Here is a 21,927-nt window from a genome sequence, read left to right on the forward strand (position 1 = left end):
TTCTTCAGAGCAAACTAAAGTTGTTTTTTTTTGTTTTGTTTTGTTTTTTAAAAGTAAGAATTCATTTAAAGGACAAAATTGAGGGCCCGGAGAGATAGCACAGTGGTGCTTGCCCTTGCAAGCAGCCGATCCAGAACCTAAGGTGGTTGGTTCGAATCCCGGTGTCCCATATGGTCCCCCGTGCCTGCCAGGAGCTATTTCTGAGCAGACAGCCAGGAGTAGCCCCTGAGCACCGCCAGGTGTGACCCAAAACCAAAAAAAAAAAAAAAATAAAGGACAAAATTGATTAATATAATGAGGTAAACTAATATAACATAATATAGTGACATAACATAACATATAATATAATTGATATAATAATAATACATGTAAGTCAAAGAAAATTTCTGATTAAAAACACAATTTTTTTTTCATAATGGCTTACATATCTTTCACTGTATTATTTTGGGTACATATTCACATTGAATCAGGGAAATACCCATCACCTAATATATCCTCTTCTCAATCAAAGATCAAATATGCTGAAAATAGGCAGAGTCCTGTCTAGAGGCTTCCAACCTCAGTTTGAGAGAGGATGTGAAAAAAATAATTAAAATACCACAACAATACACAAAAAAACAACAAAAAAATATCGAATTAAATAACCGATAAGCACCACAGCAATAAAGACAGGCACCACACAATAATCTCGGTTCTGAAATCAAATAATTTGATGTCATTTTTAATCTATGTTTTAATATGCTGTTTTTGCTTTGTGGTTATAAAGCTCATAATGAGAGTAGTTATATTTTATAGATATTAACATATTTTATACTATAAGTTACTTGATTACATACAATTATAAAAACTTTTTCTTTTTGTTTTATGAAAGTCTACCTTTATACTGTACATTTAGTAAAAATTGCAGCTACATGTATTTCTTATCATTTAATCTCTTTAAATGGTTAGTATTCTATCATCTTGTTTAGTATTCTTAATTTTTTCTATATGCTTATATTTACCCATATGTTATTTTTATTTTATATTTTAATTTTTATGTTTTTATTTCAACTTGAAATAGTTCTTTCAACATTTTTTAAAAGATAGGAATGGCAATGATTAGCTCTACTTTTGTTTGTCACCTTTTCATATATTTTATTTCAGAAGTATACATCTGAGTTATAGTGTTTTTTTTTGTTAACAGCTTTTTCTTTCTGTTTTTGTTTAATTTGAATTTATTATTTTACTCTTTTCAGGTTTATTAAGTTTCTTTTGAGAAATTCACTAATAGATAAATATTATTTCCCTTGTAATTAAAATCTTTTGTTGAGCTATATATTTTAAGGTTCTCTCTTTGTCATTGATTTTTGACAGTTCAAATATATATATGGTTAATATCTTTTAAGATATTTAATATTTTAGAATAATTTAGAATATTATAAGATATTACAATAATAATCTTATAAATTTTATAATTTCTATAGTGAACCTTATAGACTTCATCAACTTGAATTTCTAATGTCTCCCAAGATTTGAGAAGGCTGTGGCTATTATTTCTTTAGCTATCTTTTCATTTTTCTCTTTCTTAAGAACTACAGTAAAAAAACAGTGTATCTTTTGATGGTATCCTACAATATACATTGATTTTCTTCCCTTCATTTCTGTTTTTCAGTTTGTTCTAACCACATAATTTTAAAGATCCCATCTTTTAAAATAACTTTGTAACAGATGCTTCTATTTGGTCCATTTATTTTTACATTTTTCATTTCATTCATTGCATTCTTGGCTCTTGGTTTCTATATAGTTCATTTTAATGTATCCCATCACTTTGTAGTCTTTTAATATGATTTTTTTCTTATTTAGTTGAATATTTTTCTGTTATTCCTAAATATTTTTCTGCTGTCTTTTAAGTTTTAAATCATGTGATCTTTAGATAAATTACTATACTTTGCGTTTGGAGGTCAATTACTAGAAGATTGCTTTGATTCTTTGTGTCAAATTTCTTTGATAATTTATATTTCTTGTCATGTTTCATTTCTCTTTCACTATTAAATTAGCAGTCATTTTCCCCAGTCCTTATTGAATGACTCTAGGATAAAAATACCTTCATGTCACCCTGGTAGAGAGTCTATGAATCTTAAGGACCTTCAGTGGATTTACTTGTTCCACTCTTCCTGCTCCCTCTTGTGGCAGAATTTTATAAGCTCCTAGCTGAACACTTCAGAGTGTGTATGTCCTTTCTTGAAGGCCAACAATGCAGCAGACCCTGTCTTGAGAACCTGCTTCTCTTTGCTATTCTAAAGCTAGTATGAAAGCTCAAATATTCTACCCTGCATATTTGAGCCAACTATCTGCCTGGCATTCTTCCTGATGATATGCCAAAGTTCTCTCTTGATGTGGTCAGGAAGATGCCTAGGAAGTTGGCCACATTATGGAGATACAGAGGGTTGAGACCCATATAATTTAAGGGCAATGTTCATGAGCCAGTAGTGATTTCATGGATGAGATTTTCTTATTGGCTTGTAGCCAGACTTATGGATGGATTTCAAAATGCAGTTAGGGAGCCAACTCTTAATGTACTTTAAGAATGAGAAGCTTATCTGCTACTCTACCAGCCGGTGCTTTGCAAATCTGCAACTCATACTGTGAATAAGGTGAGGGAAAAATAAGTCTCTACTCCCACCTATTCCCCAATTAGTATGCATAATTGGGGAGAAAGGTGATCACTGAATAGTACTTAGTTTCCCCGGCAGGTAAAAACACAGGCCAAGAAAGATCTCTCTAGGGATTGAACTTTGCTTGCCTAAGGTAGAGGTGGTGATTTTGGTAAAAAACAAAAAACAAAACAAAACAAAAAAACTGTTCTTTCCTCTCCAGTTCATCTAAATTTTTTCCTCCTGTGAAATTTTACTGTTGGATTATTGAAATTAGATATCAGGGTAATTGTCTTAGAGAGAGAGAGTTCTCCAAACCCTGATCCACAACAAAGGGAAATACTTTAGGGTTCATAGGTCATTGCATGTTCCAGTCCACTTTATGCCTTTTCTATAAAATCTAATTGGGAAATATTCATCCTTAGCATGTGCTTCTGTATCCCAGAGATCCTGTAAAACCATCTTTTAAAATTGATGTCAAATTATTATGGTTGATGAGGAATACAATAAGGAGTGTCTTCTTTGGGCATCTTTCTGGTTTCACTGCCATTGTCCTATAATGAATAGGTGTAGTATATTGCAAAAACTTGAAAATGTTTCTTTCTCACTAAGCTATCATCCATTTATTATCTATTCCTGTATTTATAAAAGAGACATAAGGAAATGTCATAACAATCCCTTGGACCTCAGGCCTCATCTGTTCTCATATGGCAGTTGTATAAAAGCTAATTATGAACATATTGTAATAAAGTGGCTTAATGCTAACAGGTAGTTGTTAATTTAATACCTTGTTTATGACAGCAGAATGATGAATATAGTCAAAGATGGTGGAAACTAGAGGCTGTTGAGCTGAGAATATACTGTATTTTGCTAAGGAAGACTGTATTTTTTCCAAATCTTTATTTTTATCTTTAATTAAACCTACATAGACCAGTTATCCTTAAATTAGGTTGTTACCTTATTTAAAGAGTGTTTGACCTGTATACTTAAATTTAATCATTTATATTTATTCTACTTTATGAAATAATACAAAATTCTACAAATCAGTTGAGAATTATACATGAACAGAATATAATAGAGAAGGATCCTTTATTCTATTCTCAGCTGCTTACCCTGATTTTAATTTATAAGTATATCTTTTAAACATAAAAGTGATTTTCTTGTTACATGATAATTACTCAACAGAAATTATTCAATCTTGTTATGTCAGAAAATACTAACATACAATGTTGAAGGAGAATCTTTAACTTAGATAAAAGATATCTTTTCTATTTGGGGTGGTGGTGGTGGGTGGGACACATTTAACAAAATGAGGATCTAATATGCCTCACTTCTAGATCACTCTAGGGGCTGGAGTGGTTGCATGGCAGTATTGTGCTTGCCTTGCATAGGCTGACCTAGGACAGACCGAAATTACATTCCCTGGCGTCCCATATGGTCCCCCAAGCCAGGAGCGATTTTCTGAGCGCAGAGCCAGGAGTAACCCCTGAGTGTCACAGGGTGTGGCCCGAAAACAAAAACAAAAATAAAACGAAACAAAAAGAAACACTCCTGATGGTGCTCTGGGGACCATATAGAGTGCCAGGGTTTAACTTGGGTCATTTGCATTCAAGACAACGACCCTATGCAATGTATTGTTACGTTGATCTTCCTTCATAAGATTTGTTATTATGATTTTGTGGAACTTAAGAGGAACATGAAATAATGTTTCAAAGTTATCTTTTTTCATTTTGATTTTATTATTTTTATGAATTTTTTTAAATCCCAAATCCATTTTGCCTAGAAATCACTTCTAGCAGGACTCAGGCTAGACAAAATATATGTCATTGTGAAGATCAAATTCTGGTCAGCTCTGTGCAAGATAAGTGTTTTCCTGCTTGTACTATCTCTCCAAGCAAGTTGTCTATTATCTCCAAAATGTCCTGTTTTTAAAACAAAATTTAACCCTTGATTTCAGAAAGGAAGTTACATATCAATATTTTGCTTTTTGTGGAGTAATTTTAGTTTTATTTACTATTGCATTAAACAGATTTTCATTGTGTACCTCATTGTCTCTAAAGTAAAAATTAATTTGCTTCAAATATCTGCTGTACATCTTTCAGCAATGGAATGTGTCCAATCATCTAGTTATGGGACAGAGTAATAGTAAAATAGGCAGGGCTTTTGGCTTGTATGTGGCCCACCCTGGTTCTATCTCTTGAACCACATATGGTTCCCTTATATGTCTGAGTGTAGCATCAGGAGTAAGTCCTTTGCACCAGTAGGTGGTGGAATCCACAATTTATCAAACAAGCCCTTATTCCTCCATAGCTTCTACTTTTTAGCTTGTAATATAACTTGAAATATACATTTTCTGATTCTATGCTTGACAATAGAAGATGTGCAGTAACTTATAACTACATTAAATTGTCTTTTTGTTTGTTTGTTTTTTGTTTTTTTGGGGCCACAACTGTTTGATGCTCAGGGGTTACTCCTGGCTAAGCGCTCAGAGAAATCCTCTGGCTTGGGGGGACCATATGGGACTTTAGGGGATTGAACCACAGTCCTTCCTTGGCTAGTGCCACCTCTCAGGCCCCATAATTTTTCTTACTTACTGTCAATATCATCTCCTATTAATACTAACATTATATATGGTAAATTGTTTTCAGTTGCTCAAATTTTAGTTTTCATGTTGTCTTCCCACCAGTTGTTTTGAAGAAGATTCATAAAATTTAAGAAAAGTTTGGTATAATGGATTGTTAATAATTGTTTTTTTTTGCGATTTGAGTGATTGCTAATAAGATATGTATATTCATCGATTTAAATTTGCAATACAAGTGAGCCTAAGTTGTATGCATCCACTTATTATTAAGTTATGACTAATCTATCAGAGGAAATTATTTCAAACTTTGTGGTAATTCATACATGGCATTGTTATGGCAGCATTAGTAATCATATGTTTTTAATTTGTTACCTAATTTTCTTTAAGTTACTTTGTCACTCAATTTGTAGGAAGCCTTATGTGTAATCATGGCAGTGATTTAATGGTTGTTCTGAAGTTGTTCAACTTTCTTTCGATTTGCTTTAGGGGGCATTGGTTTTATTTCTTTCTTTCTTTATTTTGTTTGTTTGTTTTTTGGGTCACACCCAGCAGTGCTCAGGGGTTACTCCTGGCTCTATGCTCAGAAATCGCTCCTGGCAGACTCAGGGGACCATATGGGATGCCGGGATTCAAACCAATGACCTACTGCATGAAAGGCAAATGCCTTACCTCTATGCTATCTCTCTGGCCCCAAGGGACATTGGTTTTAGATATCAGTGGATGTACTTTTATTCACTACTGAGTTCACTTACATGTGGATTTACAGAAAAGAGTATATTTTTTTTTTGCAATTGATTACCCAGAAATAATGATGCTGATTACTAGTAAAAATGTAAGGTAAGAGCAGAAGTCTTCCATACACCAAAAAAAAAAAAAAAAAAACCACCACCGGGAGAGTAAATGATCCTGAGCAAAGTCTAGAGCTGATCCCATGACAGTATACTCCAAGGACGGAGAAACCCCATATTTCTTAGGCCAAGTGAATTGCTTTTCGAATGACCGCAATATTTACTGTGCCAGGGCAGGAGGGAAAAGACAAAAATACAAAAAGCACAAAACCTTGGTTATTTTTATATACATATTTTACCTTCATTTATTATTGTAATCATTATTTTTATTTACCTATCTATTTTGATCGATTTCTCTGTTTGGGGGTGATTATTGAAAGTGTTGTCCCCAATTATACTTATTTTTTTTTTATCTTCCTTTCTTTTCTTTTGCTATGTGCTATGCCATGTTTCTTATTTCAAGAACATGGCGTGTTTTTAGTTTGTTTGTTTTTTGTTTGTTTTGTTTTGTTTTTCGTCTGTTTTTTGTGGTGCTTATCGATATAGCTGGAGTCCTCACTGGATATTTGACACCGTTTTTGGTACTGGTGGAGTTTTTCACCTTCTTTTTCCCCTTCATCTCCCAAATTGATGATGAGAGCCTCTAGAAGGATTCCACCCATTTTGGGGGTATTAGACTCTTACCCTAGTTTATGTATCTTCTCTTTCTCAGGCAAAACCACGCAACTTGAACTAGATAGTCCTGCCTACAGTTAGAGGGGGAGATACGGGAGGCATCAAGACCAAACAGGTGCAAGACTACTAAGTAGAGGGTTGGATACAGAGGGGATCACATATTATGGCCGCCCTGGGGGTAAGGGAAGAGGGAATGGGAGGTAGGACAAATACAGAGGTGTAGGGAGGACAATCTGGTGATGGGAATCCCCCCTGATTTTATGTAAATATGTACCTAAAATGTTATTGACAACAATCTGTAAGCCACTATGATCAAAATAAAAATTATATTAAAAAATGTAAGACTAAATTTAAATCAATAGTGAGCTGACTAATGATTGTGTTTTTCTTCAAGGAATTCTATTGTTTTTACACTTAAACAAATAGTCAATTAAGAAAGAAGAATCTACTTATTAGCTCTATGTTGTATCCCAGAAAGATTATTCAATTTATAATAGATACTTAGCAAAAGAATGAGGTTGCTGACTTATTAAAAGATGTAACTGCAAGCTCAGTTTTTTCTTACTTCATATCATAGTTACTTTGAGAGCAGGATAGAAACTTGTGTCAAAAATAGATATTTTGAAAAATAAAGCATTCATAAATTGACCATGAAGTTATATGAAATATTTTGGCCTCTAATTAACTGTTAAGTACCAGTTACAGAAAGTCAGAAAGATCTAATAGGAAGAAATTGAATTTGAAGTGAAAAAGATGTGGAGTATCCAAATGGGTCAAAGGTAGGGATGCTGGGAAGATAGTGGACAAGAATTAATTGTAGGCAGGAACATATAAGAAAGACAGAGAAAAAATTCCTTCCAAGGTATCAAATTTTATCAGAGACCCATAACCTAGAAAATTGACCATGTAGGATATAGGTCCCCTCTTTATGTAATGCGTTTCACTTGTTTCTTAATTGCCTAAGCATTCCTTTTTTTTATTTATTTAAACACCTTGATTACATACATGATTGTGTTTGGGTTTCAGTCATGTAAAGAACACCACACATCAGCAGTGAAACATTCCCATCACCAATGTCCCAAGTCTCCCTCCTCCCCACCCGACCCCCGCCTGTACTCTAAACAGGCTCTCCATTTTCCTCATACATTCTCATTATTAGGACAGTTCAAAATGTAGTTATTTCTCTAACTAAACTCATCACTCTTTGTGGTGAGCTTCCTGAGGTGAGCTGTAAATTCCAGCTCTTTTCTCTTTTGTGTCTGAAAATTATTATTGCAAGAGTGTCTTTCATTTTTCTTAAAACCCATAGATGAGTGAGACCATTCTTCGTTTTTCTCTCTCTCTCTGACTTATTTCACTCAGCATAATAGATTCCGTGTATATCCATGTATAGGAAAATTTCATGGCTTCATCTCTCCTGACAGCTGCATAATATTCCATTGTGTATATGTACCACAGTTTCTTTAGCCATTTCTTAGTGATATTTATAGCAGAATAAAAAATTATGCCCAGGATACTGTTGATCCTATGAGGACAAAAGAATAGGATTGAGATCAGGTCTTGTGGAATTGTGGAGGTCAATCACTTACATTTGTGCAAGTGGGAACCAGTTAAGTTAGCATGGGGGGCGGGTCTGAGGAGGGAGATGTGAAATGCAAGCTGGGAAAAGAGGTGGAGGGAGGACAACAGTGGTGGTGGAAATTCCCCTTATTCATTATCACTGTATATCTTAAATATTACTGTGAAAGATTTGTAACTCACTTTGGCCACAACAAAAATTAAAAAAACAAAAAACAAAAAAGAATTGCTGTTAAAATAAACTACTCTTGCTTAGGCATTATGCAGAATTTTGTTCCGCTTATTCGACTGGAAATGTTTTGCTTTTGGGGGGTAAACTGAATTATGGAAAAGTCTTATACTTAAATTGTTTTTTAAAAATGAGCCTGTTGGGTGGTGGATGTGGTGTTCAGAACATTAAAACACCTAAAATCTATAGACCCTTTACACTCTTACAAACAAGTGTTCATTCTAGTAAATATTTAAATAAAAGAAATACACAAAAGAACAAAACTAAAAATATAAAAAAAAAGCTCAGTTGGTTTGCAGACAACCCATTTATTCCCTTCTTTTTACAAAGGCAAAATGACTTGGGATATTATTTATACACTGCACACAAAGAATATTTGTGTTTACAGTGTATCATTCCTGTGAATGTAGTTTTCTATGGGATGTTTTATGAAAACATTTTGTACATGCATATTTGTGCATGTCTGTTCATTATATTTAAAAGATTTTAGAAGAACCACCCTCAGAGAGTCATTTACGGTGTTAAAATCTCAAGACTTTTTAAGAAGTATATCTGGGTGGATAAATTGAATGTATAAGCTTTAAGTGCTTCAATAATTGAATGTAATGAGGCTTCAGAAAATGCCAGTTGTGATTGAGGACTGAGGATGAATTGTCAAATCAGCTCTGGTTTTACATTGTATTTTGAAAACCTTTCTTCACACTAATATGTTTTTAATTCACATTTCAGGATTGAAATACTTGATCTTGAAATGCTGAGAAATGTGGCATATTATTTGTATAGGAACTGGATCAACCCTTTTCAAACCTACTTTTACTTGATTAAAATAAGGGGCTTTTATTTATTTCTCTCCAACCCAATCATTTTCACACTATAAATGAAATTGCCTGTTGGGACTAGTTTATTTACTCAAGTTTTTCATTCAAATGATGGTAGGAAAAAAACATGACAAGAATTTTTCTCACATGCTCAAAGTCTTATAAGAAGTGAGTAACCATCTGAACTACCTTTGTTCCGTGTTTCAGATTTTCCTTTCTCTGAGAATTGAAAATTACTCTGAAATATTTTTTCCTCCAGACAAAGGAAAACAAAACAAAATATAGATGTTTAGAAAGGCCAAGTATGGAAATAATGGTTTTATTTAATTTAACAAAAATAAGATTTCTATGAAGGCTGTAAGTTATAGAATAGTACATAATTGAAGCTACAATTGAAAATTTCATAGCTTAAAAATTATACTAATAGGTGCCGGAGAGATAGCATGGAGGTATAGAATAGTACATAATTGAAGCTACAATTGAAATTTTCATAGCTTAAAAATTATACTAATAGGTGCCGGAGAGATAGCATGGAGGTAAGGCGTTTGCCTTTTATGCAGAAGGATGGTGGTTCAAATCCCTGCATCCCATATGGTCCCCTGTGCCTGCCAAGGGCGATTTCTGAGCATAGAACCAGGAGTAACCCCTGAGCGCTGCCGGGTGTGACCACCCAAAAAATTTATAAAAATAGCAGTTCTCCACCATACTTAAGAAAGAAAACAGTGAAATGAGATAGGGAACTGAGGAGGGAGGATGTGTGGTGTGGGTTGCATGGTCCCTTTTTTGACTCTCATCCTTATCACCCTTGGGTTATATATTCAGTTCTTAATGATCCCTTAGGGTGACCATCTGCCCTCTACGCTCTGCTGTGAATAAGAAAGTAATAGATTTTCATGGAGACCATGAAAAATGGGGAAAGCACAAGTATAAATAGTAACAGATTTTAAATGCTGAAGGTCTTGGGCAAAATTAAAGGATAACGAATACTAACACTTCAGAAACCTGAAAGTACTTTAAGTAGATTGCAGAATATTCTATAAAACTTTATCTGTGTGATATATATTTGAAGTGCTGCTTTCTTTTATATATCCTTCAGCAGTGTAATAAAAAATAATATTTTAAGGGAGAAAATCACTTTGAGTAACTCTAAGGAGAAAATATTTGGCTCTGAATGAATATTTCTTGGGAAATATAGGCTGTTGGAGAGTGTTAATGGATTAACTTGGTCTGGCATTTGAATTAAATATATATTAATGACCAAATAGAAATGCAACCTGCTATGTCATAAAATATAAACACATCAAATAATAGAAACATAAACAAATATCATTTGGGTACAATTATTAAATACAATAGTGTCTTGAACTTTAAATTTTAATATGTACAGTACCTTTAATTATAATTTTAAATATAGATTATCTTTGAGGTAGAGAATATGTGCTACAGTACACTGTTAGTAATTAAAAAGCTTCTCTTTAAAGATAAATTGATTTTGTAATTTGTCAAAAACAGAACTTCTATTTACAATATCACAGAATTTAGATGAGAGTAACATGTAGGCATTGTATATGTATATTTGAAATTTCTGGAAGAAATTAATACAATATTGCGAAGCTCAGTGTCTAAAAGGAAAGGAATTAAAGTGTGTGTGTATGTGTTTGTGTGGTGTGTGTGTGAGAGAGACAGAGAGAGAGAGAGAGAGAGAGAGAGAGAGAGAGAGAGAGAGAGAGAGAGAGAGAGAGAGAGAGAGAGAGAGAGAGAGAAGGTGCTAAACTGTCTGCCCCAGAGGCAGGCAGAAGGGAGAGTGGGAGGGAAATTAGGGACCTTGGTGGTGAGAAATATTCACTAGGGAAGGGTGTTCTACATTGTATAACTAAAACTCAATCATGAATAATTTTGCACTGGTGAAAATTAAAAAAAAATACAGCTGTATTATAAACAACTTGCAACCTTGGTGCTTCAATAATGTAATTAGTTTTAAAAGAAGTTTAAAAAACAATTGGGAATCAACAAGATTGAAAATATACTCAACTTGCATTGGTTCTAATCTTCCTATAGATTAGCCAAAGAGCTTGAAGCTCTAAGAAGTTATGCTGGAGTTGCTGGGAACTTCTATTTTTGTCTATTTCTATTTTGTCTCATTGAAAGCCTGTTCTCTTTTCAAATATCTTTCACTACTTTCCAATAACAGACCTGTCCTTACTAAATCCTTAGCTTCTTGACCCATGAAATCTGAATAATGATCACAGCATCCCTCTAGGAAAGTAAGGTATCAACTCTAATTAGTCCTATTTGATGGATGGAAATCCCGGATTAGTCTGAGTTTAAGTGAAGTAATTAAGCTCAGCCAGGGACACATTAGTAAAGGCAGAGCTGGTCCTTTATATTACTTCTTAGGTTCACGTACTTCAGTGTATTGATTCTTATATAAATAAATACATACATACATTTGCTTTACATAATATAATCACTCTGAATCATTCCCACTACTTCAAATTCTTATAGAAATCTCCTAGAACTTTGGGAAACTTTAATGGAATGCAAGTTAAAATACAACATTGAGCTAAAATGGATTTTGTTCTTATAGCAGTAGAAAGTCAAGCCATTTTTCAAATATCATTATTTTTGCCTTATTAGCTCCTACAATAGTGTTGAATTCAATTTAAGTTCAAGTAGACATGAATTTCTATGTCAAGTTTAGGACATCAGCCATTATAGCTAGAGGAAAGTTCGATAACTATTATTCATACATACTCGTGAGCTGTGTATTACACATAGAAAAGAGCCCATTTATTTAAGAACATTCACTAAGTTTTCCACTTTGTAAAACTATTTCTGGATACAAGTGAGCATTCCAGGTGAGATTGGTTACTCAATTATGTCTGAAGAGATGCCACCATTTTATAGATTATTTTATATGTGAAATATACTGTTTTCATTGCCAAAGTTAGTCATTGACGTTTAAAGTTATCATCACTTTCTTATGCTTCTCCTTAGGTCTTTGTCAAAATTTAGCAGCAAATGTGGCTAAAGTAAAAGCTGGTAGGTATTGCCTTATACCTGACCATCCTGGGGTCTCCACCTCTCACTCGCAGCATCCTATATAGCATGCTGAGTCCCTCTGTGATTCTTGTGTGCAAATTAGGAATGTTGCCTGAATGCAAGGCTAGGAATAAGTCCCAAACATTGTTAGGTATGCCCCCCCAAACCAAGGGGAAAAAGTAATAGCAAACAGAAGGCATTAATTTGTTGGCGATTTTTTCTTTATGAACCCAGGAATAGTAGCCATTTTGGCACTAAGCAAATTTTCCGTTTTCTAAGTCTGGTTCTTGCTACTAGTAGTGAAATCAATAAGTAGATCTAGAGAAATCACTAATGTACAGTATAGTACATTATCACCATGGGATATTTCCATGTTCCTTTAGATCTTTATTAAATCAAGTGTCTTCTCCATGATGTTGAGAATGTGAATCTTTTTATAAAAATAAAAATTCTATTAACTAATTGTGTTGTAAAGCTCCAAACAACTTTCTGATATCTTATCTATGAGTTATTTAGCCAACCTCTGAGAACCAACTACTTTATTTTATTAATTGTCACTTTTTTAAAAAACTGTAATTTACAAAGTTACTCAAACTCTATTTCTGTCATACCAGAATTCTAACACCAATCCTACCATCAGTGTAAAATTCCCTCCATTATTGTCCCTGAATTCCCATCCACTCACAAATCTACCCTCTTTGCAAGCATGGAATAATTTAATTATCTAGTTTAAAGCTAATTGATAATGAAATTAGCAAAAGTACAGTGAGAACATTTGTAAAATTTATCATATCTAGAAATGTGGTCATTAAATCATTGTCTGATGGTTTTTATTAAGTTGATAATTCTGTTACTGGTTTTGTTTGTTAACCTTGGATGGTTTTTATGCTATTTTAACAACTAATTTGGCGTGTTCCTTCTAGGATGACAGTATTGGAAATTTTATAAGAATCACATGGTTCAGTTGTCCAAGTTCTGTGGTGGTTTGGTGGAAGGGGTGGTTTCAATAGCCGGGGCTTCTGGAAATATGAAAAGGGGTGGGAGGGTAGAGATTGTCCTTCAACGAAGTCCTGGTGATGTCAGCCCAAATACTGGCATACCTAGGGTTTTGGTTGGTTAGGTGTTTCTTCAGAGATTGATGGTAAAGTCATATATTTGGCCCATTGGAAAGGTGGAGATTGTGGATTATGATTGCAGCTGCTGGAGTTTTGGCAGGATGCAGACTTAGCTCATCCTAAGTTTTAGTTGTGAAGCTAGTGTGCCTATTATTTTTATCACCTTGGATTACAGTTGTTTGAGAATAAAATTAGATGACCCTTTAGCACACATGATGGTAACTAAAGGGCATGGTTACTTCAACTACTTTCTAAATACATTATTGCATTAGTGGTAATTTGTTTTCAGGGCAGTAGGGAGGTGAAGTCTGTGTTGTATACTTGAATCTTAGTTAATGTCCTACTGTGATTTTGGCTACTTCCCATTTTTACTACAAATATATGAAAATTATTCAAGCTAATGAAAGAGCAAGCAATGTTCTTTTTCAGTTTTTCTTGCCTCTTTTATAAACTGCAATTAACCCTTACTGTTTCTTCCCAATTTTTCAACAGCTCAAAATTCTTATAAAATACATTTCTCTTTGATATTTAACTTGAAGATTATCTAAGAAATCCAATTCAATTCCACATTCAACCTCAAACACGACATAATACCCCTGGAACTGCTGATTGTGGCTTAGTATCAATAGGCCTGAGTAGTTTCATATCACTAACCTGAGTTCTGTCCCTTCAGGCCCATTCTGAATGTGTACTGCCAGGACAGACCCAGGACCCCTGAGTACTCTCAGAATGGTGTCCTTCGTGAAAAATTTCCCCAAAGTGATTAAATAAATTAACCAAATTAATAGGGACAATTCTCCCTTCTTTTCTTTCTTCAGATGACTTTTAATTTTTATCCATAAGAACCTTTTTTATTTGATAAACTTATATTTGCTAATTATATAAAATTTGAATAAGTAGACGAGCACTAAGAAGAAAATGAGAATCCCTCTCATGTTTCACTGCAGTAACATTAATATGTAAGCATAAATATATTTGTTAAGGACTTATTATATTAGACATACATTTTACTCAATAACTCCAGAGAAAAATAGAAATATAGATTCAATTAGGGTGAACAGAACAAAGAAGGTGAGTGCAGTACAAAGAAATGGTTGATCATTCAGAAGTTATTAGTGAAAATATTTTTCTAGGCAAAAAATATTTAATCTCAAATATTTCATATGAAGCATCTAGGGAGAACAAATGAAGTCTGATAGGAATAATCTTGAACTGACTGAGTTTTTTACTTTAACAGCCAGAGTGGCAGTAGTAGGCCTTTGGTTATTAATAAAAGTATAGACAAGATAATGGAAGCTTTGACCTATGGTAAGGAGTTTGAACTTTATTTTGACTGTGGTGTGAAGTTATTGTTCAATTTAAGCTAGGTCTTTGTAACTGCATCTGTAGATATTAAAAATAATATAAATAGAAATTGTATTTTAGGAGCACAAGTGCACGTAGTAACAGAGGAGGTAAACTGTCGTTAATAATAGTATTTGGAGGTAGTACTAGTGATAGTACTTGGCTAAAGATGAGAATTAAGACATAAAAAAGTGAGTTATGAGAAAAATATTTGCCTATATATTCTGGGAAACGTATGGGGGAAAGAAAACTTTAAAAGGAAAAAAAATGAAAGGAAAAGTTTTAGAATTGTTAACTTTATCTTTGTCTGCGGTTATTTGGACTTTAGGGAGGAGTTAGGATTCAGTATATAAACAACTAGTATTTATTATATTGTTAGAAGTAACAATATATCTATTAAAAGAATTATTTTGCTAAAGTAATTTCTAATCTATTTTGTTTGATTTAGTTTTATTTACTTAGACTATATTCAATGATGTTCAGGGCTTACTCCTGGCTCTGCACTTTTGGCAGTGCTCAGGGCATCATATGTGGCTTCAGGGACTAAATTTGAGTTGTCTATGAATAAAGCAAGCATCATCCATGTTGCTATCTTTCTAACCCCCCAAAACAAACTTTTACATTGACCACTTCTAGATGGTACTGCTTTCAAATTATATATGCAATGTGTCTGATCTTTGTAGATTGGTGATATTTATTTATCTTATTGATTGCTTCACCAAAATTAAGTTTTATTTAGTTCACATTATTTTGTTGTTTCTAAATGGTTGACAACATAACATAGAAGAATTCAATAACCATGTCTGGAGAAATTGTACAGTGCCTACAGGTAAGGTGTTTAGTTTCCATCTAACTTAACCAGGTTATTTGGTGCTGCATATGATTCACAAAGATCCATCTAAAGTGATCCTTGAGCACAGATGGGAGCAAGCCCTAAGAACCATTAAGGTAAATTCCTAAAATTAAAAAAAAAAAAAAAAAGGAAATTGAGAAGAAGAAAGGATAGTAGAAGTGAAAAACATTTTATGCACAGAATTTCGGGACCTTTTTACATGTGATATTTTTACTTTCAATATTACAGCTTGCTAACCAGTTCTTTGTAATATGACATTTATGTTATTTAATTTTCCAACTTTAAATATAGCAGGTTGTCAATTTATTCCTTGAAAATTTTTATCCGGTGGAATCTGAGAAAAAAAATTACAGCATGTAAGTCACTTGCCTTACATACAGCTTTCTCTGATTTAATCCTTGTCACCATATATTGTTCCTTGGCCCTATGAGGAATAATTGCTTAGCATAGAACTAGGCATAAACCATGAGTACTACAGATATATCCCCCAATAAACCAATAATTAAATATCCATCTCTTTTCTTGTGTAACATTCTCCAGTTACTAGAAGTTTAGAGAAAAAAAGTACTATTTATTTTATATTAATTATAGTCTATCTAGATAATCTAAAGCAGATGTATCCCATTATTTTTGCAACAACAATATATAGTATATATGTGTATATATATATATGTATATATGCACACTATTTGGGGGGCCACACCTGGTGGTGTTCAGGGGTTACTCCTGGCTCTGCACTCAAAATCTCTCCTGAATCAAGGGATTATATGGGATACTGGGGATTGAACCTGCTTCTGTTCTGGGTCAGTTGCATGCAAGGCAAATGCCCTACCACTGTGTTACCACTAGCTCAAATATGGTAACACATCAACAACAAATTGAGAGGAAGATGAAATTATTTTTATTTTTATTTCATTTTTGTTACTTATAGCTGAAGAGGGGCAAATTATTTCTTTATTATAAATGTGATTTTTCTGTCCAGTTTGTTGCCTTTTAATTGTATTTATGGGTTTTCTCTCTTCTTAAGCAGAGTGTAGATAGGATATGGTAGATATTTTAGTATTTTATGTTAGTAAAAATCTGTTCTAAGATATAGTAAATGACATAATTGTTGAAAATGCTTTTTTTGTTTGTTTGTTTGCTTTGGGACCACACCCGGTGACCGTCAGGGGTTATTCCTGGCTATGCACTCAGAAATCACTCCCGGCTTGGGGACCCATATGAAATGCCAGATAAAACAGAGGTCCATCCTGGATTAGCTGAATGAAAAGCAAATACCCGACTTCTGCACTATCGCTCTGGCCCCCAAAAATTAAGATTATTTTTGCAAATTAAAATATATTTCATTATTCCAAACAAATGATAATAAATACAAGGCCAAGAACATCTCATTAACATGACAATATAATACAATTTTATCTTTGTACATACTGCTTTCATGCATGTAATGCTGTTAAGGTATTATGTTCATCATCAATAAGAAATGTCATCATAATGTTGGTATAGCTGTATTAGTTTATATATGTTTTGTTTCCTTAAACTATTCAATTTTGTGTACATTTTTCAAGTAGGGAAGTTCTCAGACATTGTTTTTAAACATATGTCCAATAATTCAGTTAACTGCTCTTTCTTCATTATGAGTCACTTTTATTCCTGTTGTTCAATACAGCAGTGATTTTTAAAAGCATTACAGACTGTAAATTTTATATTTTAGGTAATGGATAGTCTTTTATTTCTATGAATGCTATCTTTGTGATATAAATAAATTTTGAAAAATGTTTGATGCTTTTTTCTTCTTTCATTCTTTCTTTTTATTTCTTTCTCCTTCCTCCCTCCCTCCCTTCCTTCCTTCCTCCTTTCTTTCCTTCCTTACTCCTTCCCTCCCTCCCTTCCTTCCCCCTCTACCCTCCCTCCTCCCTCCCTCCCTTCCTTCTTTCCTTCCTTCCTTTCTTCTTTCCTTCCTTCCTTTCTTCTTTCCTTCCTTCCTTTCTTCCTTGATTCCTTCCTTCCTTCCTCCCTCACACCCACCCTCCCTCCCTCCTTCCCTCCCTCCCTCCCTCCCTCCCTCCCTCCCTCCCTCCCTCCCTCCCTCCCTTCCTTCCTTCCTTCCTTCCTTCCTTCCTTCCTTCCTTCCTTCCTTCCTTCCTTCCTTCCTTCCTTCCTTCCTTCCCACATTTGATAACTCTCAGCGATTACTCCTGGCTCTGTGCCCACTCCCAGCAAGCTCTGGGACCACATGGAATGCCGGGAATCGAACCCAGGTCTGCTGTATACACAGTAAACACCCTACCCAATGTACTATTGCTCAGGCCCCATATATTCATAATTTTGTATAAAATGTTAATAGAGTAGTGTTCAGTCTAGATCTAAATATTCCCCACTGCTGAGATGTTATCTAATGAGTAAGTAGATGGCTGTTAATTTATTGTTAATTATGGATAGTGGTATTTAAAGAGAAGGATGGGCTACAAAGCTAGTACAGGAATAACCTCTTTGTCTGTATGCTGCAGACCTGGTTTGATCCCTGAAACCACATATGGTTCCTTAGAGTACTCCCAGGAGTGATACCTGAGCAAAGACCCAATTATAGCCTCTCAGCACTACTGGGTATGACCCAACCACTCCTCTTCCAATCCCTCCTTAAAACAAATAAGTACAAGGGCTGGAGTGATAGCATAGAGGTAGGGTGTTTTCTTTGCATGCTGCCAGGGAGGGACCTGGGTTCTATTCCTAAGACCCCGTATGGTCACTCAAATCTGCCAGGAGCAATTTCTGAGTGCAGAGTCAGGTGTAATTTTAAGCATCACAAGTGTGGCCTAAAAACAAAACAAACAAATAAAAAAGTACAGGACAAAGGGGTGGACAATTTAGATAATTTAATAATGGTTATTTAGTGTCAAGAGTTGATAAACCATGTACAAACTTCAACATGGAACATTTTTTATTATTTTATTTTGTATGAAATTTGGTTGTGAAAACACCTACTGAAATAGTAACTTCTTATGCACACAGACTTAGTTATATATATGGCATGACATTCTAAGTATTAAAATTAATTTTACAGTATGATCTCAATGACTTAACATTGTTTAAATATTCATTATTTAAACATTTATTCTTTCTATAGCCCAATATCCCCATATATTTTCATGTAAAATCGGATAGAAAATGTGTATAAATAGTTGGATATCTCTGAATATTTAAGAAAAGTGAGTCCTAAGATAATTCTGCACCAATGGGAGAGATTGAAGAAATTCGTCATTATACTGGAAGCTTTTACTTGGTTAATTTGACCTAAATTCTTCAGAATAAAAGTTGATCTTGAACCCCAACCTGGCCATCTGCTTGGGGAGGCCAGGTTCGTGGTGACCCCAGGGAGGGCCCTTCAGCTAAAGGACACTGACTTGACACAGGCGCTCCTCCCGCAACCACATAGAAGAGGGTCTGAGGGCTGCAGACAGCACTGAAGCCAGAATGTCCATTTGAATCTCCACGCTTGCTGGTCACCGAGCTCCCTCCAAATGTGCCAGGGAGCCCCAGCTCCTCCTTTCAGCAGCCCCACCACAGCCAGCCTTTCTTCCCTCTACACACTTTGACCCTCTGCGGGATTGGGGTTGGCAGGACTCGGCCACAGCCAGCGCCAACCTGAGGTCACATCATCTGCTGGCCCCTTCCTTCGAAGCACCCAGGCCAGGAACAAGAAGCCCTCTGGGCTCACAGCCTTTGTGGAGTTAAGCTCCATTTGAAGCTCAATAATATCCTTTACATGTGTTTTATGTTGTTTTGACTGCCTTTTTTGGGAGAATTGTATATTAACCTTAGAATATATCGTGAAAATAAAAGTTGATCTATTCTCATTATAAATGCAATATATTTATCATAAAAACTTAAGGGAAGAATTATGAAATCATCAGTGTATATAACGTATATAACCTTTTGTCAATGAATGAAGGCTTATGAAAGTATAAATTATCTTTAATTTTTTTTCTTTAGCATTCTCAATTTTTTAGCATTTAATTTTTAAAATTAAACACCATCTTCAACCCATTCAAAATATTTGGAATAACAACATGTTGAGGTGCTCAGTTCTTAGTTTCTAGTAATAAAAATTATTTTTTAAATTTAGTCTCATTTTATAATGCTGCCAGTGATAGGGTATTGTACATATATCATTTTGTCTTTCTTTGAAACCAAACTGAAATCTGCTTCTATAATGGTGGAAGGTAAGTGACTTTCCACTGTGAATGCCCTGAAAAGAAAGAAAATTTTTGGTTTATCAAGAAGTTTTCAAGGTATCTTCTTCCTTTTTCCTAAATTTAATTTTCAGAGAACAATTCAAATGTTGTCTTTGTCATTTATATAGAATTTGGGACACATTAAACCTAAATGTAGAATTTCTTACTATTTTTTTTTGTAACTTTCAAGATTAAACATTTTGTCTTGCCAGCTGACTCAGGGATAATGTCTTAGTTTTCTAGCCTTCCAAATTTTATTACTTCTGTCTATTCTCTTTCCCACATATACTCTTAAATTTTATTTACTGAAAAAAAAAAGTTTAAATTTCATGCTGAAGCAGAGTTCATTTTATCATTTTAATAATTACAAAGAATTTAATAATTACAAGTCTGCACATATCTTTCTGTATCTTTCACCTCTAGAATGTAATGAAGCAGAGTTTTAATTTTGTTAACTTTATATTTATATCTTTATGCACTACTGTTGATTTGTATAATTCTAAAATGTCAGGCATAAATGGTTAAGGTTTGTAGAGTTATTTGTTTGCCTCTGTAAAGATGTTACAAGTTCTTTTGATTTCCAAAGAGAGATTTCCTCTTAGAATATCAGTTTTGCTAGTTAAAAAAAAATCTGATCTCTTCAGAAAAAATAATCTTTGTATTTCAAGGTCATATACTTATCTATTTTTATATATTGACATCTCTTTATAATTGTAGCCCTCTTTTTTTGTTGTTGTTGTTGTTGTTTTTTAGTTTTGGTTTTTTTTTTTTTTTTTTTTGTGGTTTTTTGGGTCACACCCAGCAGTGCTCAGGGGTGATTCCTGGCTCCAGGCTCAGAAATTGCTCCTGGCAGGCACGGGGGACCAAATGGGATGCCGGGATTTGAACCGATGACCTCCTGCATGAAAGGCAAATGCCTTACCTCCATGCTATCTCTCCGGCCCCTTAGTTTTGGTTTTTTGGTTTTTGGGCCACACCCGGTGATGCTCAGGGGTTACTCCTGGCTGTCTGCTCAGAAATAACTCCTGGCAGGCACGGGGGACCATATGGGACACCGGAATTCGAACCAACCACCTTTGGTCCTGGATTGGCTGCTTGCAAGGCAAACTCCGCTGTGCTATTTCCCCGGGCCCCAGCCCTTTTGTTTTTGTTTCTTTGTTTTAGCCCTGAATTCTTTTTATTTTCTTTTGGGGGCACACTGAGTAATGCTCAGGGTTTACTTCTGGCTCTGCACTATGAAAACAATTCTGGTGGTGCTCAAGGAATCATATGAAATGTCAGAGATTAAAATTGGACCCATGTCAACCATAAACAAGGTCAATGCCCTACCCTCTGAACTATCTTTTCCAGTACCAAATTTGAATTCTTAAACATTTCTCAAAACATTTTTACTAATAGCTGATTTATACATCTGTGGAATTAATTTTGCTATATAATGCTTCTAATGCAAATTTTCACCTGATATTTTTTAATTTTCTGATAATTTTTATTTTATAATTATAAAATTGAGTTTTAAATTTTAACACTTGGTTACTTTTCTTATTTTTTTTTATAAAGCATGAACTATTTTATAGTCAAGTTTTCGGAGTTATTTACTTTTTTCTTTTATCTTTTTCTCTCTTTTCTTCCTACACCCATCATGATTATTCCCTCACTCTTTCCATCTGCATTTCTACTATCCACCTCTCTTCTTTGTTCATACTTCAGTTAGTTGCTTTTAAATGGCCTTCTCCTCAACTTTGTACTTATGCAAATAACTCAAATCAGATTTTAAGTCATGAGATTTCCACATTTTTTTCCTATTAAACTACTGACTACAAGTAAGTATTTGTAGAAATAATTTGTAAAAATAACAAATATTTCTCTACTCAAGCATTGTTCCCCAATTCTGTGAATTGTTCTCATATTTCCAACCTTCTTTTTTCCATGGGGAGAGATTACTCCTAACTTTGTGTTCAAGGATTACTTCTAACAGTTCTCAAGGGATTGTCTGTGGTACTCAGAATAAAATCAGGATCAATAGCAAGCAAAGCCAG

At 34.3% G+C, this 21,927-nt stretch overlaps 1 protein-coding gene across 2 annotated transcripts in view; it reads left to right on the plus strand.

Moving 5' to 3' along the window:
- Positions 1-21,927, plus strand: part of NRG3 (neuregulin 3) — a 1,117,732-nt gene that overhangs the window by 320,373 nt on the left and 775,432 nt on the right. The window lies entirely within an intron of this gene.

This window comes from Suncus etruscus, chromosome 17 (assembly GCF_024139225.1).
Source record: "Suncus etruscus isolate mSunEtr1 chromosome 17, mSunEtr1.pri.cur, whole genome shotgun sequence".
Classification (NCBI taxonomy): domain Eukaryota; kingdom Metazoa; phylum Chordata; class Mammalia; order Eulipotyphla; family Soricidae; genus Suncus; species Suncus etruscus.